This window comes from Crocuta crocuta, unplaced genomic scaffold (assembly GCF_008692635.1).
Source record: "Crocuta crocuta isolate KB4526 unplaced genomic scaffold, BGI_CrCroc_1.0 scaffold2225, whole genome shotgun sequence".
NCBI lineage: Eukaryota > Metazoa > Chordata > Mammalia > Carnivora > Hyaenidae > Crocuta > Crocuta crocuta.
The window spans coordinates 131,437-143,140 of NW_027529696.1; the positions used below are offsets into that span (position 1 = coordinate 131,437).

Sequence of the window (11,704 nt, forward strand, 5' to 3'; positions counted from 1 at the left end):
TGTTCCAGAACGGCCAGGCTGGGCCCCGAGGGGAGCCGGGAAGGACCCCAGGCCCACAGCCGCTCTGCCACTGGCTGCTCGCGGCCCCCAGTGCTCCGAGTTCCTGGCCCTGAAAACCGCAGGGGTCTGGTCAGCCCCAGGGACCGAGTGGCCCAGTGTCACACGGCCTGCCCTCCTTGGCCGTCCAGCTGGAGGCCGGGTCCTGGGTGAAAAGCTCTGCCTGCCCGACCCTGGGGACCGAGGCCAGACGCGGCCACCATATAGCCCCTGCTGTTTCCCACACACAGGGTGTGCTGGCTGACGACCTTGTGCCAAGTGTCCTGGGCTCCCCGGGCCCCGGGCCCCTCCTGCACCCCGTCCCTCTCCACCCAGGACCACTTCTGGGAGCCTGGCAGCCTGCTGACCCCATCCGCAGATCTGTGGGGACAGCCTGCGCAAGCCCCACGGGGCTGCCTGAGCGGGGAGGACAGGGGCCTCCTTGGGGCTGATCCACAGATGTGCCCCCTCAAGCCCAGGTCTCACCCTCGGGGTGACCTCTCCAGCTGCAGCCGTGTGGGGCCTAGGACACCTCTTCCCAACAGGGAGAGGTGTGGGGGGAGCCTCAGGGATGCCCGTGTCTCCCCCTCCCCGAGGGCACAGAACTCTCTCCGGGGCCCCCGGGACTGGGGGGGTGCGCACATCCTCAGCATGTGTTCTTGCCTCTGCTTTTCTGACCATTTTGGCCTTGAGTAGTTAGCGTGCTTCCTGCCACCGCCTCCCTCTTCCCCCGACGGGCCCCAGCTGCCTGGGGGCCCTCAGTGCACTTTACTGATTTGTAGTCTGTTTTGCAGGCAGCGAAGCTTCCACGAAATCAGAGACACGAGCTAAATAGGATGAGTGTCACTTTCCTGCGTGTCATTAACTGTACCGGACAGCGCCGTCTGCTGAGACCTGTTCTTGTTTCTGGTTTTGTCAACTCTTGTCACTCTAANCAGGGGTGCAGGCCTGTTCAGAAGACACTCAGAGACCTGCCCTGCCTGGGCCAGCAGCCCTGGAGGAGAGGACGGGAGCGCAGGCCTGGCCCCCGAGGTGCAATTTGTCCCACTCACAACCTCTGTTGCAACAACCGAGCACCTAAGTCTTTTCTGCATTTTCCAGCCTGCTCTTAGAAAGCACTTCACACAGCGGAAGCTTGAGGGGGAGCAGGGGGAAGGGGGGGGGAATGGGTTCTCCGCACATGATTCAGGTCACCCGGAGGGCCCTCTGCAACAGCAGAGCAAGGTCCCCCTTGCCTCCCCGCAGGCCAGGTGGCCGCCCAGCTGTGGAAAAGATACATCACAGGGACTGGAAGCCTGCACCCCTTTCCCCCGTGTTAGACCCAAACTGTCCCTTCTGTGCTTCCCCGGAGGAGCCTGGCCACGGGGTCCGAGGCTGCTGCAGGCTAAGGATGGGCGGTCAGGCGGACGGAGGGCTGGCGGAGGGGGCCTGGGGAGGGCCGCAGGGGCCGAGGTGAAGACGGGAGGCCCACGGTCCCCAGGGGGGAGGGGTCCTGAGGGTGCAGGCTCACGGTCACGGTGAGGAGCACAGCCTGGGTGTGCTTGGTGCGAGCCTTGGGTGTGCTCCAGCCGCCAGGGCACCCTGACGAGAGCGACCCTTCCAACACCTGTCACCACAGGAGGGATGGACGCCAGGCCCCGCCAGCCCCCTGACCTTCCCACTGCTTTGTCTGGATGGTCCTGTCCAGTTCCTGATGGGCCCGGACCCAGCCCAGGGATCAGGTGGCCTGTCCCAACCAAGATGCGAGGGTCAGACCAGAGCTCTGCCTGGCCCCAGGCCACCACCTGCACCCATGCGTCATCAGTGGGGAGCCTTCCAGGTGGCTGTGAGCATTCGGCGTGTTGATGGCTTTCCAACCTTTGTCCTCAGGTCTCAGCTGAAGCGGCCTGGTCACTAGGAGGAGAGGAAGCCAAGTGAAGGCAACTGGCGGTGGCGAGAGCCTGCCCAGCCCCAGGTGCCATGCTGGGTGCTTTGTTCCCCTAACGTGCCCGTCATCTCCATGGCCGTCTTTGGAGGAGGTCATGCTGAGGATGTGGTCTCAGTTGACCCTAGAGCTTGACCCCGGGCGATCGAAGGCTCCTCCCCTCCTCCCCTGCCCTTGGAGTGTACGTTCCACCCACCTTCCCTGCCTAGGAGCTGTTCCCAGGTCGCAGCCTTCTGAGACTGAGGTGTCGCTGGGCCTCTCCAGACGGTATGTGTGACAGAACCCAGTGAGGGCCTCACTATACCCTTGAGACTCAGGCCGGTGGGTGTGTGAGGTCCTCACGCTGCAGGCGCCAGGACAAGCCTGGGGTGGGAGTTCCCTCGCTCCCCGCACCTGCCCCCCACCCCCGGAGGGCTCCCCTCTCAGCTTGTTCTCTCCTTGTCCTCCTCCCCCGAGCTCACTGTGGTTGTTCTACGCATCTGGCCGGCACTGTCCATCGTCCTGATACCTGGGCTCTATCAGCATCCACAGCCCCTCTGTGTCATGTTCAGTGTGTGGTTCCTTTGATTTGTTTTGTTGGAAACTGGAAATGCCATTTCTTCAGGCATGTCTTCAAGACTCTGTGGCTGCCTTCACTGGAGATTCGAGTTTAGAGTTTAGAAGATCTTATTCCTATCTCTACTGAAAGCCAGTAGATAACACAGTACCTCCACTTCCCCTCCGGAGCCCAGGGGTCACCCCAGGGTTCCCTCTCTCTCCACCTCTCTGGGTTTGCAGCTGGCCTCCGACCTGGGGAGCACTCCCGCCTTATCCTCAGTCTGGCCTACCGGCTCTTTGCACAGTTGTGCCCTGTGCGCTGCGACACCGCCGGGCAGCTTATGTACGAATCTCGAATTGCTTCTTCACACGGGCCCTGACTTCCTCTGCCATCTTTGTACCCTTTCTGCACAAGCCCGTAGCCCCCCGCTCACCCTCGGTGCCCTGCCCTCCGATGGAGGGAAGGGAGAGAAAAGCTCCAAGCCGCAGTCTTCTGTGGCTGACGCCGCACCTCTCCAGGGCTCCTCGGTCAGAGAAGCTGCATGTGGTGTGGGCGCCAGGGAGGCCGGGTCCCAGCGGGAAGGATGGCGCTGACTGATGATGCACTTGTCCTGCGGAAGAAGTGCCTCCGAGGCAGGGCACGCACATCAGGGACTGGCTGCTGGGCCTCCGAGCCTGGGGGAGAGCAGCCGGTGCCCCCTCTTCCCTGGGCGTGTGGCCCTGACCTGGCTGTAAAGTGGACGTGACAGTCCCCTGACTTCCCTCGTGAGGGTTTTCCGAGGATCAGATGGCACTAATGCCCCTGAGACCCAGGGCTCCGTGCTTGGCAGAGACAAGTGCCTGCTTGTCCGATGAGCACATTTCAGCACAGGGACACCGTCCACCCCAGCAAACCCTGTCCGTTTTCACGGGGGCCCACCGACACGATGACGCCCCCGCTGGTGTCCCCTGAGCCATCCGCTCAGTGCCAGACTCCGAGGAGGGGTTTTAGGACACAAAGATGAGCTCGTTAAATGTGGCCCCTGGCCATGTACCGGCGACAGACATACGACTAGATCACTTCGGTTCAAGTACACGAGTGTTTGGGAAACAAGATCAAATGCACCCTGGAGTCAGGGAGACCCAGCATGCGGCAGCTACAGGCGCTCTGGGGAAATGCGGGGGAGGGGAGCCTCCCCCCACAGACTTCCCAGCCAGCACCTTCGCCACTCAGGGGGACAGGAGACTCTGCCCAGCTGACGCCCACTGGGGAATGTACTCCTCAGGCACACACCGTGGAGCCTCCCTAGCAGCCTGGACCAGGGGTGAGGGGGCCTCTCTGGGGAGGGTCCTTACATGGGGGACAAAGGCTCTGAGCTCGTCCCTGGCAGGGCACCGGGCTGCCTCAGGCAGTGTCCTCCGCAGAGCCCACACTCCTGTGGAAGAAGACCGCAGTCCTGGTCGCAAGCCTGGGCAAGGTCTCATCGTCTCCACCACCCGTGTGGCCAGCCACGCAGAACAAAGCACACGTCGTGCCCCTCTCGCAGCCTCGGCCTGGCGGACGCCCTAAGGTCACAGTGGCCTCTCGGGGCCATGCCTTCTGCTCTGCACCCACCTCAGAATACTGCTGCCTTCCCAGGAGCAGGCACATGCCCCAAGCTGGGCGCTTCTGGAGCGCTCCTCGCATGGGGTCCGCCGCCAGCACCCTCCAGCCAGTGGGAGCTCTTGTGGCCACTAAGAGGCTGACTGCAAGGACGTCGTCGTTGGCCCAGCAAGCATGGCGGCCGTGGCGAAACGGGCTGGGCTGTGAGCCCCTGTGTGTGCTTTAGGGGGACAAGGGGCTCCTGTGTGGAGTCCTTGGGAAGCTGAGAGCCTGCCATGGGAGGCATCTGTGCAAGGCTGCAGCCCCATAGAATGCTGGCGGCTCCACAGCGCCAACACCGATAGTGGTTCTATTTTCTCGGCCGCATGGACAGCGCGCTGTGTGAATGGCACGCGGGGAGAGCAGGCAAGGCCTGGTGCAAACACCTTCGAGAGACGCGCCGTGGCCGAGTGGGATTTCTCCCTGGAGTGCAACGTTGCCTTCACATCTTAAAATCAATGCATGTTCTCGTCCATATTAACACAGGAACGGGAACATGGCTGTCGCAGAGATGCCGAAAACAGAGTTGACACAATCCCACACCCGTACGTGACAGAAATCTTCAACACGTTTGGTATAGAAGGGAATTTCCTCAGCCTACTAAAGAATACCTGCACAATCGTACAGTGTGCATAGTGCTGAATGGTGAGAGAATGAAGGTTTCGGGTCCCTGGGTGGCTCAGTCAGTTAAGCATCCAGCTCTTGGCTTAGAATCAGGGCATGATCTCGCCCACGGTCGGTGAGATCGAGTCCCAAGTCAGGCGCCGCGCTGGATAGCATGGAGCCCCTGTGGGATTCTCTCTCTCCCAAGCTCTCTCTGTGCCCCTCCCCTGGTCTCTCTCTGTCTATCTTCCTCGAAATAAATAAACCTAAAAAACAAGGAAGGGTTTCCCTCATTCCGGGAAAAGTGCAGGGTGTCCAGATTTGCCATCTCGAGTCAACATAGAACGGGAGGTTCTAGCCAGTGGAATAAGCCCTCACCCCTCAAAATGAAACCATTCTGATTGGAAAGGAAGACATAAAATTATCTTTATATATGGAGACAATCCCAAGAAATGCACGCAGAGAAAACAGCTACTAGATCTGTAAACACTTGGCAGGGACACGGGACATGACATCAATATTAAGATAGCAATTGTATTTCTATATACTAGCAACAAAAATTCAAAAAATGAAATTAAGAAAATAAGCTGGGGTGCCTGGGTAGCTCAGTTGGTTAAGCTTGATTTTGGCTCAGATCATGATCACTCCTCAAAACTTATTTTATTTTGTTCTTTTATTTTTAATGTTTATTTATCTATGAGAGAGAGAGAGAGACGGAGCGTGAGCAGGGGACAGGCAGAGAGAGAGGGAGGCACAGAACTGAGGCAGGCTCCAGGCTCTGACTTGTCAGCACAGAGCCCGGCCTTGGCTCAAACCCAGGAACTGTGAGATCATGACCCGAGGTGAAGTCGGATACTTACCTGAATGAGCCACCCAGGTGCCCCCCCCCAAACTTATTTTAAACTACAGTGATAAAGACAGTGTGGTATTGATGAACAGATAAGCGCATAAATAAGTGGAACAGATTGAGAGACTGTAAACAAATCCCTACATTTATGATCAATCGATTATTTAATTCTGGCGAAATGCATATAATATTTTAAGAATTACAAATACGTATATACAAAATACATATAATATTAACAATGCAGATCACATTTACCATTGTAACTGCTTTAAACTGTACAATTCAGTGGCATGAAGTGCATTCACAGTATCGTGCAGCTGTCACCAGTATCAAGTTCCAGAACACTCTCATCACCCCAAAATGGAAAGACCATGCCCATTAAGCTATCGCTCCCCGTTCTCTCCCTTCCCCAGCCCTTGACAGCCAGAAATATGGTTTATGTCTCTATGCATATGCCTGTTCTGAATAGTTTATAAAAATGGAATCATACCACTTGTGACCTTTTATGTCTGGTTTCTTTAACATAGCATAATGTTTTGGAAGTTCATCCACAGTGTTCCATGTGTCAGCCCTTCGTTCCTTTGTAGGGGTGAATAATATTCCACTGGGTGGATACACCACTTTGTGTATTCATTCACGTGTTGATGGACTTTTTTTTTAGTTCCTACCTTTTGGCTCTTATGAAAAGTGCTGTTATGAACATTCACGTACAAGTTTTGTCTGAACACCTGATTTCAAATTTGGGGGTCCCTATCTAGGAGTGGAATTCCTGGATCACATGGTTATTCTGTGTTTAACTTGTTGAGGAACCACCAACCGTTTCACATAGAGGCAGCACCATTGTATATGTCACTAGTAACGTATGATGGTTCCAATTTTTCCACATCTTCTCCAATACTTGTCATTTTCTTTTTTGTGATTGTGGTCCTCCTAGTGGGGGTGAAGCAGCAATCTGAAGTTGCATTTCCCTAATGACTAAGGCTGTTGAGCTTCTTTTCATTTGGTTTTGGTCATCTGTGTATCTTTGTAGAAAGATTAGTACTTAGGGATGAATTTGACAAAAGATATGGAAGACCTGTACCCTGAAAACTACAAGAGAAGTGAAGAATACAAATAAGTGCAGAGCTGTACCCTGCTCACAGATTTGAGGACTCTGTATTGCTCTCCACTCAGTGTAACTGATGTATAGATTCAGTGAATTCCCAATAGTGTCATAGCGGATCTCTTTTTAAAGTTTATTTATTTTGAGAGAGAGAGAAAGAGAGAGAGAGACGGGGGGCAGAGAGAGAGAGGGAGAGAGAGATAAAATTCCAAGCACTGTCAGCTCAGACCCCCTCTTGGGGCTCAAACTCACGAACCGTGAGATCGTGACCTGAGCTGAAACCAAGAATCAGATGTTCAACTGATTGAGCCACCCAGGCGCCTGGGCATAGCAGGACTTTTTAAAGAAATTACCAAGGTGATTCTACCATTTATACAGAAATGCTGAAGGCTGAGGACAGCCAAATAATTTTGAAAAAGAACAGAATTGCAGGACTTTCACTACCTAGTTTCTTTAAAAAATGTGTGTGTGTGTTTGTTTGTTTATTGAGAGAGAGAGAGAGCACAAACAGGGAGGAACAGAGACAGGGAGAGAGAGAATCCCAAGCAGGCTTTGCACTGTCAGTGCAGAGCCCGATGGGGGGCTCACATTCATGAACGTGAGATCATCACCTGAGCTGAAATCAAGAGTCCGGAGCTTAACTGACTGAACCCCCCAGGCACCCCCTCACTGCCTAGTTTCAAGGCTTCCTGTAGAACAGCAATCATCCAGGAAGATAGAGATCAATGAACAGAACACCAAGTTCATAATATACTCACAACTACACGGACAACTGAGTTTTGACAGAGGAGCCAAGGCAGTCCAATACAGAAAAGATAGTATTTTTAACAAATAGTATGGGAAACACTGGAGGAACATATCTGTAAAAGCGAAACTTGACCCTTACCTCACATCATATACGAAAAGTAACTCAGAATCAGGACCTGCATGTAAGAGACAAAACCATAATACACGCAGGTTACTGCGGTTTACTTCAGTTCTCAGCTGCACCGCTGGGGGTGCTTTTCCCCGAGGGTAAATGTAATAAAATGTGAGACCAGGGGCACCTGGGTGGCTCAGTGGGTTAAGTGGCTTCCTCTTGATTTCGGCTCAGGTCATGATTTCACAGTTTGTGGGTTCGAGCTCCATAGCGGGCTCTGTACTGACAGTGCGGAGCCTGCTTGGGATTCTCTGTCCCTCCCTCTGCCTCTCTTTCTCTCTCTCAAAGTAAATAAACTTAAAAAAAAAATAAATTAAAGGGGCGCCTGGGTGGCTCAGTCCATTGAGTGTCCGACTTCAGCTCAGGTCATGATCTCACAGTTTGTGGCTTCAAGCCCCATGTCGGGCTCTGTGCTGACAGCCCAGAGCCTGGATCATGCTTTGGATTTTGTGTCTCACTCTCTCTGCACCTCTTCCCCACCTGTACTCTGTCTCTCCCTCTCTCAAAAAGAAATAAACCTTAAAAATTGAAAAAAAAAAAAAACTTAAAAAATAAGTCAGACCATATCACCGGGAATCACAGTGTAATGGCTAAACCAGACGCTCGGCAGCCTCCCATTGACACCCACGTACCCCAAGCCCTTCTTGTACCCCGAGACCTGTCTTCCCTTCCCCTGACCAAAACCTGCCTTGCACCCTGACTGTCCCTCTAGCTGAAGGCCACAGCACCACCCCAAGAGCGTTCTGGTGTAGTTCAAGGCAGTCACCAGTAGATGACGCTGCTCTGTCAGCACCAGCCAGGACAGGGCCAGAGCAAAGAGCGTTGCATGCAGCCTTGACAGAATTAGCTTCCTGTACGTGAATAAAGCATATGGACGAGATAGATAGGTATTCGAGGTACACGAGGTGCATGATCTTGAACAACTAAGAATCCACGAACGATTATGTGATTCCGATTACATGCACGCTACACCGTGATTCTCAAACACGGTGGGGGGAGCAGGGCCCCCCCATGACTTCAGGGTCTTTTCAGAACACCACTGACACGGGAGATGGTCGGTCATCTGTACCCCAGGCACAGTGCGGCGCCAGCAGGGCGGGGACGGGGAAGCCAGCTGGGTCTGCGCCCTGGCTCTTCGGGTTATGGGCAGGTTATGAAGAGGTTAAGCTCTTCAGGTTACGACTATGGCCAGGCCCCTCACTCTCTGACCTCCACTTTCTTCATCTACACAAGGATTCGTAATTCAGTGGGTCTGTGTGGAATCCGTGAAATAACGCGCATCAGTGAATCAACACTGAGCACGGTGTCTGACACGTGGAAGCAGTCAGTAAAGAGGACCCGTCTTTTTTTTTTTTTCTAGGAGAGAGAGAGAGAGAGAGAGAGAGAGAGAGAGACAACGTGAGCAGGGGAGGGTCAGAGAGAGAGANGAGGACCCGTCTTTATCAGCTATTAGCCTTATTCGAAGCGAGTCCCAGAAGCTGTTTGGTCTCAGGGACGCCACAAGGCAGCATTGTGTCAAGGCCACAAACTTTGTCGTTAGAAAAAGCTGCTGTGCCACCTCACAGGGGCCGTGGGACTAGCACTTGGCCCCCTGAGCCCCGCCGTCCTGACTGATAAAATTCAACATCCTCCTCACAGGTTGTCATGGAGACCAGATGCCGCGCAGATGCCTGGTACGCAGGAAGGGCCTCACAGCTGCTGCTGTGACATCCTGCGCACCAGGAGCACCACCCACAGCGCACCGGCCCACAGAAAGGGCTCCTTCCCTCTGCCCCGTCTGCACCTTGTCCATTCCGACTCTTCGCCAGCACTCAGCTGCAGGGGGGCGGGGAGCAGACGTGGAAAAGGAGAGAAAGGAAAACCTAAAACAGAGGCGGTTCCATCCATCGGCATGTTTCCAGCTGTGGAAAAGACAACCACCCATGACTTTGATGGTTGCGTTGCAGCCTCAGCTGGCAGTGAGATCCCCGAAGCTCCCAGCTTTCCTCTGCTGGCTCCCAGCTTTGCTGGAAACGTCCGGAGTCCCAGCAGCCACAGCAGCAAGACTCTTGGTGCTTCTGGGAGAACCAAAGGGCAAGAGCCTGGCCACGTCCCTGCCCCCACTCCATTCCTTCCTGTGACTTCGCCTTTTCCCCTGCCCGGGAGACGCAGGCCTTGTAATTCTGTGCGCAGTTTCCTGTCCCTGCTTCCTGAGAGCTCTCCAGCCTGCGCCCGCTTACTCCCCACTCGTGCGTTCAGCCCAGCCAGCGAGGCTCGGGGCAGGGCTTGTTTGTCGTGGGGAGAATTCGGAATCCCAGCGTTTCAGCCACCAGAGATAATCCTTATGTTTCTTTGCTGTTGCTTTTCATTTGGTTTGGTTTGCTTCGGTTTCATCGTCATCACTAAGAACGTTTATTGGACACTTGGGGGGATAAAGTCTCCGGACTTGGCACCGCGTAGCACGTGATCCCGCAATGTTCTTTGTAGGCAACATGGGTGAAACGGAACAGCTCTGTCAGGTAAACATAAGGGATTCCAAAAGCAATTGAGTTAGTTTTGTTTTTAATCTTGAAAGCTTCTTCCCCTTCAATCTTGCAAATCTGGCTGTCAGCAAAGCGATAGAATAAATGCAGTGAAAATTATGCCAGAAAGATGGTAACAAAAACATAGAGGGACAGAGAAGGGTCAGACAAGGAAAGGCATTTTATTGGCATGTCCCAAAGCATTTCCTGAGTCCAAGTTGCCCTCCTGTCTTGCCCGGAAAGCCTCACCCTCATCATCTCATGGGACCTCCTTCTTGTCATTCAGACCTCCGCTTAACGTGACATCTCAAAGAGGCCTTTGCTGGCCACCTTCTGCCACACCTGCGTATTGACGATCCGTTTCTCACTAGAGACTGTGAACCCCAAGGGGCCATGTCTTTGTCTGCCCTGCCTCCCACTTACTCCCAACACTTAGGACAGATCCTGGCATGTAGCAGTTGATTGATACATACTGGTTTAATGATGATCAAGATAACCCCGCTGCTTTTATGCTACTTCATGGTAACTTTAAGCTTATAAGTGGGAAAGGGGGCCAGATATGGACTCTTGTACTTGAGGAATCTTGGTTAAGTGCTTCAACTATTTTACACTTCAGCTCAACCTAAGTCTACTTACCTCCTGGGCTGTGAGTGTGGGTAATAAATGTGAAAGCTCTTATAGACTACAGAGCACTGTCCTGGACCACAAGCGTAGACAGATGAAGAAAAAGGAGCCCAGAAAAACGAAGTGATAGTAAGTGAGCAGAGATTTGTCCACTGACTGCACCACACTATAAAGCACAGATCCTAAGCCATATGTAAATGAATTTAAGCAAAGAAAATACAACAGGACACTTTTAGAAGAGGGAATAGATGTTGAACAACACTGGGAAACTTTAATGGATTTTTTGTCTTTTCAAATTTTCCTCTTCTATTTCTCACATTGCTTGGCCTTGAGGATTTTAAATAAGCTCACAGCACCCTTGTCAATATGTTTTTCAAACTACACTACATGCACTTCCTTTCAACAAACAAGAGTATTGNACTACAGAACCATATTTATAATGTAGCGAAAATGTCTCAACACTTCTTGGCATTTGGGGCTTTTCATAGAAACAGCATAGCACTCAAGCACTGTAAGCTTTGGAGTCACGTGCTCTAGGTGGGAATTTCAACTCTCACTAATAGCGTTGCTGATCAATTACCCAACTACTCAGGACTCATTTAAATGAGTCCCCCATTTAATGGGGTGCCTGGCTGCCTCAGCCAGTAGAGCATGCGACTCTTGGCCTTGGGGTCGTGAGTTTGAGCCCCACGTCGGGAGGTGCACTGACAATGGGAAGCCAGCTTGGGATTCTCTTTCCCCCTTTCTCTCTGCCCCTCCCTTCCNAATCTTTAAAAAACCAAATAGGGGCACCTGGGTGGCTCGGTTGGTTGAGCATCCAACTTTTGATTTTGGCTCAGGTCATGATCTCACGGTCATGGATTGAGCCCCAGGTCATGGATTGAGCCCCATGTCACCTCTGTACTGAGCATGCAGCCTGCTGAAGATTCTGTTTCTGCCTCTCCCCTTGCTTATGCTCTCCTTTTCTCTCTAAAAAAAAAAAATAGACGA

The 11,704-nt window shown here is 53.1% G+C and overlaps 1 long non-coding RNA gene across 1 annotated transcript; it reads left to right on the top strand.

Annotated features, from left to right (window-relative positions):
- The first annotated feature begins 1,547 nt into the window (after positions 1 to 1,547).
- On the top strand, positions 1,548 to 4,998 carry LOC144230736 (uncharacterized). Its single transcript, XR_013334855.1, has 2 exons — positions 1,548 to 2,227; positions 2,738 to 4,998. It is a non-coding gene; the product is annotated as an uncharacterized LOC144230736 (long non-coding RNA).
- Positions 4,999 to 11,704: the final 6,706 nt, after the last annotated feature.